The following is a 12,703-nucleotide window of genomic DNA, read 5'->3' on the forward strand; positions in this document are numbered from 1 at the left end:
AGAAAGAGGAAGAAACACAGAATGGCAGGGAATGAGAAGCGGATGAATCCTGCAGATTCTGCTGGTACTGATGGTGCAATAGAAGGTCAAAGTCCAGCGGAAAATTCTACAAACACGGCATCCCATGCTACACGAGTTGCAAAAAAAGCCAAACAGAAACAAATAGCTGCCACCAAACAAGCAGAGACAGCCCTAGTTCTTGCAACACCTACCACAGTACTACTAGCTGCATGACTTACTCGTGCGTCAACTGAGCTAGCAGCACGTTCCCAAGCTCCCTTGCCACCTGACACTACTTCCCAAGCACTCTTGACACAAGACGAGTTGGAAATATCAGATGAACCTTGTGAGCTTCAACAGCAAGAAGGTAGTTGCTGGAGTCAAGTTACAATTGCATGCTTCTTTATATGTAGTCTCACAGTTTGATGTACACTAACACTTCCTATGTTCGTTGTTAGACTAGCACCTAGGCGCAAGAGAAAACAAACATCAGGGATAATGCTCGATAGGTTAACTAAATCTATAGGAGGAAGAATGGAGATCCGTTTTGAGGCAGGTTTAAAAAGGTCACGTGATGCTACAGAGTCAGCCAAGTTAGTATCAGAGGCAGTGGTTGCCATTAGGTGTCATGTACGTATCCTCCCAACATGGATTCAGTACAGGAATGACAAAGACGAAACCCAGTTCAACACCTTCCTCGACCATTTATCTGTAAGTATGGTTATGTATGGAAACTAGTAATATCGTCTTGCTCTGTCCCATACTTTCTAGGTTGCTGATAATGAGACTCCCATAATTTTCAACAGATGAGGTTCAAGTTGGATAGCCAAGATGACATACAAGCTTGCACCCATGTTTTCAAGTCTGCTCTGCGACAATATCGGTATAACTTGAGGAAAACTCACTTTGAAGGCAAGGCTAACAGTGAACTTTCCCAAACATCTCCAGTGGAAAATATATTGGATGAAGACTGGAGGGGCCTTGTTAAACGCTAGTCTGATCCGAAGTATCAGATACATTATATATATGTGATCAGATCACATGTTGAAGTCCTATTTACGCATGTGCCACACAAATCTTCTTGTAGGTGAACTGTTCAAAGAACAAGGCCAACCGTATGAAAGTGAAATTCCAACAGACGACAGGATCTCGTAGCTATATTGCACACTGCGAGGCTCTTGTAATTAGCTGATGTTTCACTCTTTTCGCTGTACCATATTATCAGATCTATATTGACTTGTTCGAAATGCAGAGGAAAGCCCACAAGGACCAAAAAGTACCTGAACCAAATGTTGTGGAAATCTTCAAGGACTGTCACACCAGCAAGAAGAAGGGCATGACTACACCAGTCAAAGCCGTTGTTGTAAGTCCTTAATCCTCATGCCTTTTAACTACTACTTACTCTGACTTGTGCCTTGAATTGCATGGTTTGCAGCCAATGTCTATTACTCTTTTCAATTTTATACACAATTGTCTTAGCGTATCATTGCACCTTACAAGGTTTAAAAGAGAGGAGTGATGTTCCTTTGATCTTGACCCGTAATCTGGTTCCGTGCTGGACTTGCCCACACAACGTTACAATTGCATGTTTGTCTGTTCTCAGTTGTTTTGTGATATGAATGATGTCATACTATGCTTACCGTATTATAAACTTCATCTCTTTATCCTTAGCCCTCAATACAATGTGAAGAAATAGACAATACATTAGCGATGGTACATGGTCATATGTTTGGAACCTGGTTTTATTATGTACTTTGCAATAAAATACAACTAATATTTTACATGGGTTCACCAGAATAAGTTCTGTATATAGACCAAAGCTATTTTGTTTGGTTTTGCTGCCTCCTTAATATCTTCTGTTCTGGTACTACTAATGTAAAACCTCAACTTTTCAGGGAGCTATGGAAAAAATGGTGGAACCGCCACCTTCTGAAGGTGGCGAGGCAACTATAACCGCAATGTCAGCTCTTGCTGCAGTGGGTCAGTACATGTACACTAACAGTGCCAAAAGCACGTTCCTGCGTAATACTGGGTTGGTTGTTAAGGAAATATCGTCCAAACTGCCTCATGATCAAGATATGCAAGCTCAAAGCAATGTTGTATCTGCGCTCCAGACACAAGTCCATTCCCTAACAGAGACCCTTTGTGAAACAAGGAGAAACATTGCTCAATGTCGTCAAGATATGCATGGTTTTGAAACCAGACTATCAGACATTTGCTATGTTGTTCAGGAGCCTAGGGGAAATGAAGGCGAGGGTTATGGTGCTCCATCGGACAATACAACATGAAAACGTAACAGTCAGGTCAAATGAACTGAGCTTCTGAACTTTTGGTGGTGCATTTATCTGTTAGACTGTTAAGTTTTATGCCAACCTTCCTTTTGTTATATAGTTGTAACTTGTTTTGGTGCGATACAAAATTTATTCTTAACATGCAGCCACCGGCTGAAGAAAACAGCAAGCCATTTTTGTATAGTGTAGGGTGTTTCCTATATTTGCACTGGTGGCGATCTTTGATGCCGAGTGGATGTAATCTGTGCAATCGCCTTAATAGCCTAGCATTAGTTTCGGCCTTATTTATTTCCTAGTCTTCTTTTTCCCTGGTTTGCTAGTGGCCGCAACTACCATGGGCCATATACGGGCCGTAGGATCCATGGGTCTCCTACGGGCCGTCGATAAATGGGCCTGTAATTGGTGGGCCTCGGGTCGTCGGATAAATGGGTCTACATGGGCCGTAATCGGGCGTAATTGGTATCGGCCCAGCACGGTAACAAGCCGTTAACAGGCCGTAGGACAGCAAAGGCTTAATTCTGTCACAGGCATAACGGGTCGTTAATGGGTCAGAATATAGGACGGGCTGGAAACGGCGCAATGGGTTAACAGGCTAGAAACGGGCCGACTCTTGCCATGGGCCGAATTTGGCCCATTAGGGGAACAGGCCAGTAACGGGCCGACTCTTGCCATGGGCCGAATTTGGCCCATTAGGGGAACAGGCCAGTAACGGGCCGGAAGTAATCGAGGGCCGAAAAGGAGCCCAAGAACGTATGGGCCGTCAATAGGCCAAAAGCTAACACGGGCTGGAAACGGCCCATGTAAATCACGGGCCGTTAACGGGTATAAAGAAAATTACTGTTCATTATGGGCTATAGTCACCGTGGGTCTGTAAAGGGCGGAAAGATACGAAGGCCTCATATGGGCCGAAAGACGTCGTGGGCCATACATGTGCCGAAAGTGAAATGGGCTGGTGTTATATTCGACGGCCCACATGACGTTGTTGGGCCGATTTCCTTTAGGGCCTAACGGGCCGTGAGTTAACGGGCCGTAAAATGGGCTATTTGCAAAGAGACCGTTAACAGGCTTTTCGTGGGCCAGCCCGTTAACTTTTGACCAAGTCAAACGGGCCAGCTTTGTAAGCTAAATGGGCCAGTGGTGGGCCATGGCACGTGTCGACATATCATAGGCGCCTATCTGACCCACTGACGAGCTGCCACGTGTTTCGTCCGGCCAATAAGAATTTTACACGTGGAAATTTCCCATTAGTCGGGGCTGTTAACGGGTTATCGGATCCAAAACCCGACCCGATAGCTTAACGACATTCCGTTAAGGTGGATTCCACGTGTCGGTCACCCTTGACGAAAGCACTTCTGTGACGCGCGATTGATCGTCATGGAAGTGGACACTTCCATGATGATAATTTTGGTAATGTCATGGAACACTTCTACGACAGCACAGGTATGACTATCTTGATTCTGTCATAAAATCATCATGGATGTACATGCATTACAAAAAACGCGACCTACTGTGACAAACACGTATCATCACGGAAGTGTATTTTTTTGTAGTGATATCATGTGGTGAATAAAAATATAGCCTCAAGTAAAGTTACCGATAGATGAAGACGAAAGAGGGGATGCCTTCCAAGGCATCCCCAAGCTTAGGCTTTTGGTTGTCCTTGAATTTTACCTTGGGGTGCCTTGGGCATCCCCTAGCTTAGGCTCTTGCCACTCCTTATTCCAAAATCCATCAAATCTTTACCCAAAAACTTGAAAACTTCACAACACAAAACTTAACAGAAAATCTCATGAGCTCCGTTAGTATAAGAAAACAAACCACCACTTTAAGGTACAGTAATGAACTTATTCTTTATTTATATTGGTGTTAAACCTACTGTATTCCAACTTCTCTATGGTTCATACCCCCCGATACTACCCATAGATTCATTAAAATAAGCAAACAACACACGAAAAACAGAAATCTGTCAAAACAGAATAGTCTGTAGCAATCTGTATCAAACGAATACTTATGTAACTCCAAAAATTATGAAATAAATTGGTGGACGTGAGGAATTTGTCTATTAATCATCTTCAAAAAGAATCAACCTAAAATCACTCTCCAGTAAAAAATGGCAGCCAATCTCGTGAGCGCAAAAGTTTCTGTTTTTTACAGCAAGATCGCAAAGACTTCACCCAAGTCTTCCCAAAGGTTCTACTTGGCACAAACACTAATAAAAACATAAAACCACATCTAAACAGAGGCTAGATGAATTATTTATTACTAAACAAGAACAAAAAGCAAAAAACAAAAATAAAATTGGGTTGCCTCCCAACAAGCACTATCGTTTAACGCCCCTAGCTAGGCATAAAAATAGATCTAAGTATTATCATCTTTGGTACGCAATCCATAAGTGGCTCTCATAATTGATTCATAAGGCAATTTAATTTTATTTCTAGGAATGTGTTCCATGCCTTTCCTTAACGGAAATTGGAATCTAATATTTCCATCTTTCATGTCAATAATTGCACCAATCGTTCTAAGGAAAGGTCTACCAAGAATATCAAGAATGATGAAATCTACGGGCACATAATTCCTATTTGCAACAATAAGAACATCATTAATCCTTCCCATAAGTTTCTTAATGGTGAAATCCACAAGGTGCAAATTTAAAGAACAATCATCAAATTCACGGAAACCTAACACATCACACAAAGTTTTTGGAATCGTGAAAACACTAGCACCCAAATCACACAAGGCATAGCATTCATAATCTTTAATCTTAATTTTAATAGTAGGTTCCCACTCATCATAAAGTTTTCTAGGGATAGAAACTTCTAGTTCAAGCTTTTCTTCATAGGATTGCATTAAAGCATCAACGATATGTTTAGTAAAAGCTTTATTTTGATTATAAGCATGAGGAGAATTTAACACGGATTGCAACAAGGAAATACAATCTATCAAAGAGGAATTATCATAATTAAATTCCTTGAAATCCAAAATAGTGGGTTCATTAATATGTAAAGTTTTGACCTCTTCAATCCCAGTTTTATTAAGTTTAGCATCAAGATCTAAAAACTCTGAATCATTGGGACGCCTTTTAACTAAAGTTGACACATCTCGAGTCCCATCTTTATCAAGATTCATATTGGAAAACAAAGATTTAATAGGAGTCACATCAATCACTTTTAGATCTTCATCATTATTATCATGAAAACTAGAAGAACACGCTGATACATCTCCAACGTATCTATAATTTTTGATTTTTCCATGCTATTATATTATCTATTTTGGTTGTTTAATGGGCCTTATTATACAGTTTTATATTATTTTTGGGACTAACCTATTAACCGAAGGCCGAGTGCAAATTGCTGTTTTTTGCCTATTTCAGTGTTTCGCAGAAAAGGAATATCAAACGGAATCCAAACGGAATGAAACCTTTGGGAGAGTGATTTTTGGACCAAACGTGATCCAAAGGACTTGGAGTGGACGTCAAGAAAGAAGCGAGGAGGCCACGAGGCGGGGAGGCGCGCCTGCCCCCCTGACCGCGCCCCCACCCTCGTGGGCCCCTCGCAGCTCCACCAACCTACTTCTTCCTCCTATATATACCCATATACCCCGAAAACATCCAGGAGCACCACGAAACCCTATTTCCACCGCCGCAACCTTCTGTACCCGTGAGATCCCATCTTGGGTCCTTTTCCAGCGCTCCGCCGGAGGGGGAATCGACCACGGAGGGCTTCTACATCAACACCTTAGCCTCTCCGATGATGTGTAAGTAGTTTACCACACACCTTCGGGTCCATAGTTATTAGCTAGATGGCTTCTTCTCTCTCTTTGGATCTCAATACAAAGTTCTCCTCGATTCTCTTGGAGATCTATTCGATGTAATTCTTTTTGCGGTGTGTTTGTCGAGATTCGATGAATTGTGGGTTTATGATCAAGATTATCTATGAACAATATCTGAATTCTTTTATGTATGATTTGTTATCTTTCCAAGTCTCTTTGAATTATCAGTTTGGTTTGGCCTACTAGATTGATCTTTCTTGCAATGGGAGAAGTGCTAAGCTTTGGGTTCAATCTTGCGGTGTCCTTTCCCAGTGACAGTAAGGGCAGCAAGGCACGTATTGTATTGTTGCCATCGAGGATGAAAAGATGGGGTTTATATCATATTGCTTGAGTTTATCCCTCCACATCATGTCATCTTGCCTAATGCGTTACTTTGTTCTTATGAACTTAATACTCTAGATGCATGCTGGATAGTGGTCAATGTGTGGAGTAATAGTGTAGATGCAGAATCGTTTCGGTCTACTTGTCGCGGACGTGATGCCTATATACATGATCATGCCTTGATATTCTCATAACTATGCACTTCTCTATCAATTGCTCGACAGTAATTTGTTCACCCATCGTAATACTTATGCTATCTTGAGAGAAGCCACTAGTGAAACCTATGGCCCCCGGGTCTATTTTCCATCATATAAGTTTCCAGTCTATTTTTACTTTGCAATCTTTACTTTCAATCTATATCATAAAAATACCAAAAATATTTATCTTATTATCTCTATCAGAACTCACTTTTGCAAGTGGCCGTGAAGGGATTGACAACCCCTTTATCGCGTTGGTTGCAATGTTCTTATTTGTTTGTGTAGGTACGAGGCGACTTGCATGTAGTCTCCTACTGGATTGATACCTTGGTTCTCAAAAACTGAGGGAAATACTTACGCTACTTTGCTGCATCACCCTTTCCTCTTCAAGGGAAAAACCAACGCAAGTTCAAGAGGTAGCGAGAAGGATTTCTGGCGCCGTTGTCGGGGAGATCTACGCCAAGTCAAGTCAAGTAAAGACATACCAAGTACCCATCACAACTCTTATCCCTCGCATTACATTATTTGTCATTTGCCTCTCGTTTCCTCACCTCCACTTCACCATTGCCGTTTTATTCGCCCTCTTTTTCCGTTCGTCTCTTTTCGCTTGCTTCTTGTGTCGCCGTGTGTCGTCATGGCTAGTCCTTCTATCATTGTTAGTACTCCCGATCATGAAGTTCTTAATTTTAAACAAAGGGAGGGAGAAAATCTAAAAGATGCTTGGCATAGAATTTGCAATGCTCAGAATAGATCTACTAGGAAGCAATCTACCTCCGTTCTTCTTCGCAATTTTTATGTAGGCATCACTCCTTGGAACAGATATATTCTTGATACCATTACCGGAAGGAATTTCTTGGGTAGCCATACTTTTGATTCTTGTAATGCTATGATAGGTTTGTTTGGCCCATTAATGAAACTATTTTAACTTTGGTGCATGTGATGCAAAGGCTTGAAATTATTGAAAATAAAGTTGTCACTGTAGAGTTGATTGAAAATTTGGATAAAAAGATCCACAACCAAATTACCCAATCTCTACTCCTAATGGACGACTTGATGAATAGTCTCCGCGGTTTAATTTCGCTGGGTTTTTTTCGTCATCCTCCCACCTCCGTTAACTCGCAACCCTCAAAAAACACCCCCACGCATGAACCACTCCCCTCCCTCTCCTCGCGCAAGCATCCTCTCCTCGTACCCTCGCACGCGCTAGGGTTCCTGCGCCGCTGCCACACGGGAGCTTGTCGACCAGCCCAGCGTCCTCCGGATCGCCGCCGCCCCTCTCCGGATCGCCGCCGTCACCGCCCCGGATCGCCACTTTCGCCGTCGGAATCGCTGCCAACGTCTCGTCGCCCCGGATCGTCGCCGTCCGGATCGCCGCCGTCGCCGGGCAATGGCGGTGGAGGTCGACGGCACCCGGAAGCGCGGGGCGGCGGCCTTCCTGGACGACCCCTTCGAGGTGCTGCAGGCGAAGCGGGGCCGGTACTCACCGTCCGCCACCGCGGCCTCGGTCGCCGACCTCGGCATCAACATGGAGTTCGACCCCGTCGAGGCGGTCCAGTCCGTCTTCCCCAGCGCCGATCCGCAGGTACCCCCGCCGCCGCTCCGTGCCTCTTTCTTTCGCTTCTTGTTCTTTCGGTAGATTGGTAGATCGTGCGCAGACGTGTAGTAGAGCCCGCCGATTCAGTTCATCACAAGAACCAATCGAACTTGGTTACACCACAAGAAAGATTGTGCCTTGAATCTTGAAACAAATTTTCTTTTGTCGATTCATATCCCCTTTCTTGAATTAGAATAGACTAAGAGTTCAGAGATTGATGGAATTGGAAATCAAAAGTTCGGAAGAATCATCCACCACGATTTCTCTCTTGCGTGTGCCAAGCGCTTCGTGTATAAACCGTTACAGGGAAGCATGGTAGGAATCACCCATGAGGATTATTCCTCTGCTGATCAATTATCGTACACGCCTTCGACCCGACATGATCGCCTGCCCTCCCGCCACTTTGAATTCTTCTCACATATGATGGCTAAATTTAGGATTGAGAAGTAAACTGTCTGAACTAAATAACTGAAAACAAATAGCTTGCACATCTGTTCTATCCTTGTGCACAGAAGTTCTGCCATGGTTTTCTGAAATCCTGGTATAGCTTTGGTTTATGCCACAACAGTGGACTTGAGAACCCCGATTTGTACCGTCTTGCTCTGTACATGTCTAATGGGTAATTTTGGGGAATTTCTAGCTTCTGCGGGGCTATCTCGAAGCGTCGGGAAATGTCTTGGATGCTGCCATCAGAAGCTTCAGGGATTATTTGGCATCGGATTCAGCAACGACCAATGCTGGTGCCTCCTCATCTGGAGGTATGGCTGACATGACTGAAAAATAACCCTGACTGCTTCTTTCTCTTGTTGCCTGATAGTTATAGTAATGTCTAGAGATGTATATTTTTTATAAACAGCACCATTCGTACAATTTGCATCTTGTCTAACTCTTGAACGATTGTTAATCGCAGTGGCATCTGATGTGCCGGTGATGAATACTCCAGCCAACAGGACTGAATGGGCGGAGCTAATTGTCAAGGAGATGTCGTCCGCTTCAGATCCGAATGACACCAGGAATCGAGTCTTCAGGATACTTGAAATGTTCGACAAATGTGCCGCAAACTGCAGTACTCCTGATGAGGCGCATAAAATGCGTGAGGTAACTAATGCTTCCGCAGTTGCTTCATCCCTCCGTTCAAAAACATTACATATCATAATCGTCTAAGTTCAGACATTGACAGTGCCATAGTCAGAAAATCACAACATGAGGCACAAAGCTAATGATATCAAATTTGTGCCGCCATAAAGTATGTGTTATTAGATTAATCGTTGATGAGTGCTTGAGCCTAGAAAATCAAAATACACTTTATATTTCTGGAAAGGGGGTAGTTGATACTGCCAAATGGCCGGTTACTTCTGAGATGTGTTTCTGGAAATTTTGATGTGCTCACCTGTCCGGGCGCCGCAACCCCATAGAATGAAGCTTGATGCATGTGCAGAATCATTAATTATCTTATATTTGTGCAGATGATTATAGCAACTATTTTGGGCTGACCTCTTGCTGTTCTAGCAAAAAAAAATTAGTATTTTGTTTTTCTCTACGAAATATAAGGTAATCTGATATCGAGCTCCTTATTTTAAAGTAATTGAATTTTGGGTTTGTAATGATTGTTCATGACTAATAGAAAATATATATTGTAAAATTCCAGGACCGAATGGATTTTTGGTCTATATTGCAAATATGTATAATGGATTATTGGTGAGCTCGGTATTGGTGGTCTACTCCCTTTCATCCCTGTATTTCTAAGAAAACCAAACTAATATGCATCCATGTATTTTTTCTAATTCAAGTTCTTTCATATGGGTTACGTAAAAAGCAAATGTTGCTTCTTTTTATTCAGATGCTTTGAGAACCAAGTCTACCTGGTTCTCTTCCTTTCATCCATGTATTTTAATGTGCAGTGTACAGTGTGTAGAATGAGCAAACTTGTGAATCTAGAGCACAAACTCATGATTGATCAAGGGAGTGGCACTGCCGGCTGGGTTAGAGTATAATCAACTGTACTTGGAGTTTTTTGTGATACGTGTAGCTTTCAGCTTGCGAGCCTTTCAAATATGCAAGTGTCCGATGCCATAGGCTACTATGGAAGTTGTGAATGTTATGTAGTTTCTGGTACTACTTGCATTCAGAAATGAACTAATTCAGGCTGGCCATCTAAGTTTTACATTCCGTATGTATAGCGAGATCAAATTTATTTGTTCTAGGGACATTTCTGAACATGCGTATGGAATAAGATCATGAACACGTATATGGATTATGAATTTAGTATTTTTTTGAGAAGTGAATTTACTTTTATCTATTGATAAAAAATATTTTTGTTGTCAGACGAAGGGCACGACGGATGGCGCCGGCGGGAAGGTGAGCAGCGGTGGAGATAAGCGAGGAAAGGAGTAGTGTGAGGCGGTTGGCGGTGTTGAAGAGGATGAGAGGGCCGCACACTCGGTGCCATGCTACTGGAGGGCCCGCTGCTGGAGGCAGTCCTAGGGATTTTTGGATCAATGACAGTAACGTTGGCGACCCAGTTATCTTCTTCCATCTCTGGATCCTGAATCTACAGCTCTCTAATCTGCAAATACACGCAGTAGCGACGGGTACAATTGCATGGTTGTGACTGCCGACCAGTACACGAGTGGGGCTGCCGTTCTCCTACCGGTAATCAGCTGCTCCAATGCCACCGCATATATACTCCGATGAGTATCCTTGATATCTTCCCTCCACATTGCATCTGATGACACACTTCCAACTGGAATATATCAATTACATACCACGGTCATAAGTGTCACACTTCCAACTTAGGACATGTCATGATGATGTGCTTTTTGGTTATCCTAGGACTTACAAAAACATGTCATCTGATCTGTTCCCCTTCGGTACATTAGAGGTTATAGGTCATTTGTTGAATGGTTATAATGACTTTTTCTTTGGGTAAGTCTATGCTAAAATATATGCAGATTTCCTCTCAAAATTATCAACCAGTCATATTGTTAAGGGAGGATCCAATCTATTACTTTGAATTTAAGCTATCACATTTATCATATAGTATTTAATATTGGTAGAAGATTAAATTATTGACATGACTTTAATTGAAAATTTTAGGTGAAATTTGAAACTTCCCTTGAGAGATGCTAAAGTACTATTTATTTGACCGGCTTGGTGTACATTGACCTTTACCGCCTGAATGTTATGAATTATATTCGTGGTGGATGATATGAATGTCGGGGAGGTGATGGAGAAGTATGACGAGGAACTTGTGAAGGCTGAGGGCATGGAGAAGAAGGGGAGAATCTAAGTGGGAGGCTGACATTGGCGAAGGAGAAGGCTAGATGAGTGTTGGCATTGGCAGACAACGGGTCATTGCAGATGGCATTCACTGAATTATTCAAGGAATTGAAGCTCCCAAAATGATCAAATAAATAAGATAGCAATGAGACATAGAATGTCGTGTTATTAATTATCTTTGTCCTCAAAAAGGATGTCGTGATAGTAGTCGTGCTTTGCATATAAGTTGCTTCAACAACTATATTCTTGAAATGATGTGCCATAGGTAGGTGGAAAAACTAAGAAATACAAGCATTACTCTGTGTGTGTGAGAGAGTGCTCTACACGCTGCCTTTATGGATTAAACCGGTGCTCTAATTAAATGATAAATTGAGTGTACTTTTTTTCTTTGATCGTTATATGACAAAATGAATGAACATGTGAGTGCTATCCAGATTATCCATGAAGTGCCCTGACATATGCTATAAAGAGATCATGTGAAAACAAAGCTGAAGTTGTTGCCCAGGATGAGAAGGAAAGTGGTCTTCCAGCAACACTAAACATGGTCATGTATTACACATACATATGATGATGTATGTAATGCGTCCGATCATTGTTGTTTTTTATGTCAAGTTTATTTGTCTTGCATTATGATGGTCCATGTAAAAATACTTGGATGAGTTGCCAACCCAGTAAGAAGTTTGCTTTAATTTTGTTGCTCCTGCTTGCTTTGTTGATGTATTTCATGGGGATGACTCGTGTACTCATTTTGTTTCTAACTAAAATGGAAAAGAAAACAACAAAGATTAGTATTTGTTTGCTTTAAGTCGTCAAATATTTTTTCATTGTGATTTGTAATTCATTTTTTTATTAAATGCATGTTGAGCTAGCATTATCTTTGTTGCCTAGAAAATTTGCTATAGGCCATAGCGAATAACATCTGAAGGCGGTTGTCGCCCTTTTCCCTTGCTGCTGGCGTTTTTGCTTGGTTTTATGGTTCTTAGAATGTCGTTGTACTACTCCCTCCGTTCAATAATATAGGATGTTTTTGCAAGCTAACATAGCTTGACGGAGGGGGTATGTTTTAGGTTAAGAAGAAGCGGCGCTGGCACTGAAGAACATCATTTTATCTTTAGAGATCTCAAAAAATTTGGAGAGTCTGATGTGTTACAAATTAATATTGTATATAAGGAGAATAGTAGGAGAAGATCAAC

The 12,703-nt window shown here is 42.0% G+C and overlaps 1 non-coding gene across 4 annotated transcripts; it reads left to right on the top strand.

Moving 5' to 3' along the window:
• The first annotated feature begins 7,733 nt into the window (after positions 1-7,733).
• LOC109735097 (uncharacterized) lies at positions 7,734-11,897 on the top strand. 4 transcript variants are annotated; one of them, XR_012181930.1, is made up of 7 exons: positions 7,756-8,219; positions 8,872-8,989; positions 9,142-9,329; positions 9,698-9,782; positions 9,880-9,938; positions 10,557-10,883; positions 11,328-11,897. It is a non-coding gene; the product is annotated as an uncharacterized protein (transcript). The 4 variants fall into 4 exon arrangements; XR_012181929.1 differs by having other exon boundaries at positions 9,880-9,929; XR_012181928.1 differs by having other exon boundaries at positions 7,734-8,219; positions 9,880-10,883.
• The last annotated feature ends 806 nt before the right edge of the window (positions 11,898-12,703 follow it).

This window comes from Aegilops tauschii, chromosome 4, assembly GCF_002575655.3.
Source record: "Aegilops tauschii subsp. strangulata cultivar AL8/78 chromosome 4, Aet v6.0, whole genome shotgun sequence".
Lineage (NCBI taxonomy): Eukaryota > Viridiplantae > Streptophyta > Magnoliopsida > Poales > Poaceae > Aegilops > Aegilops tauschii.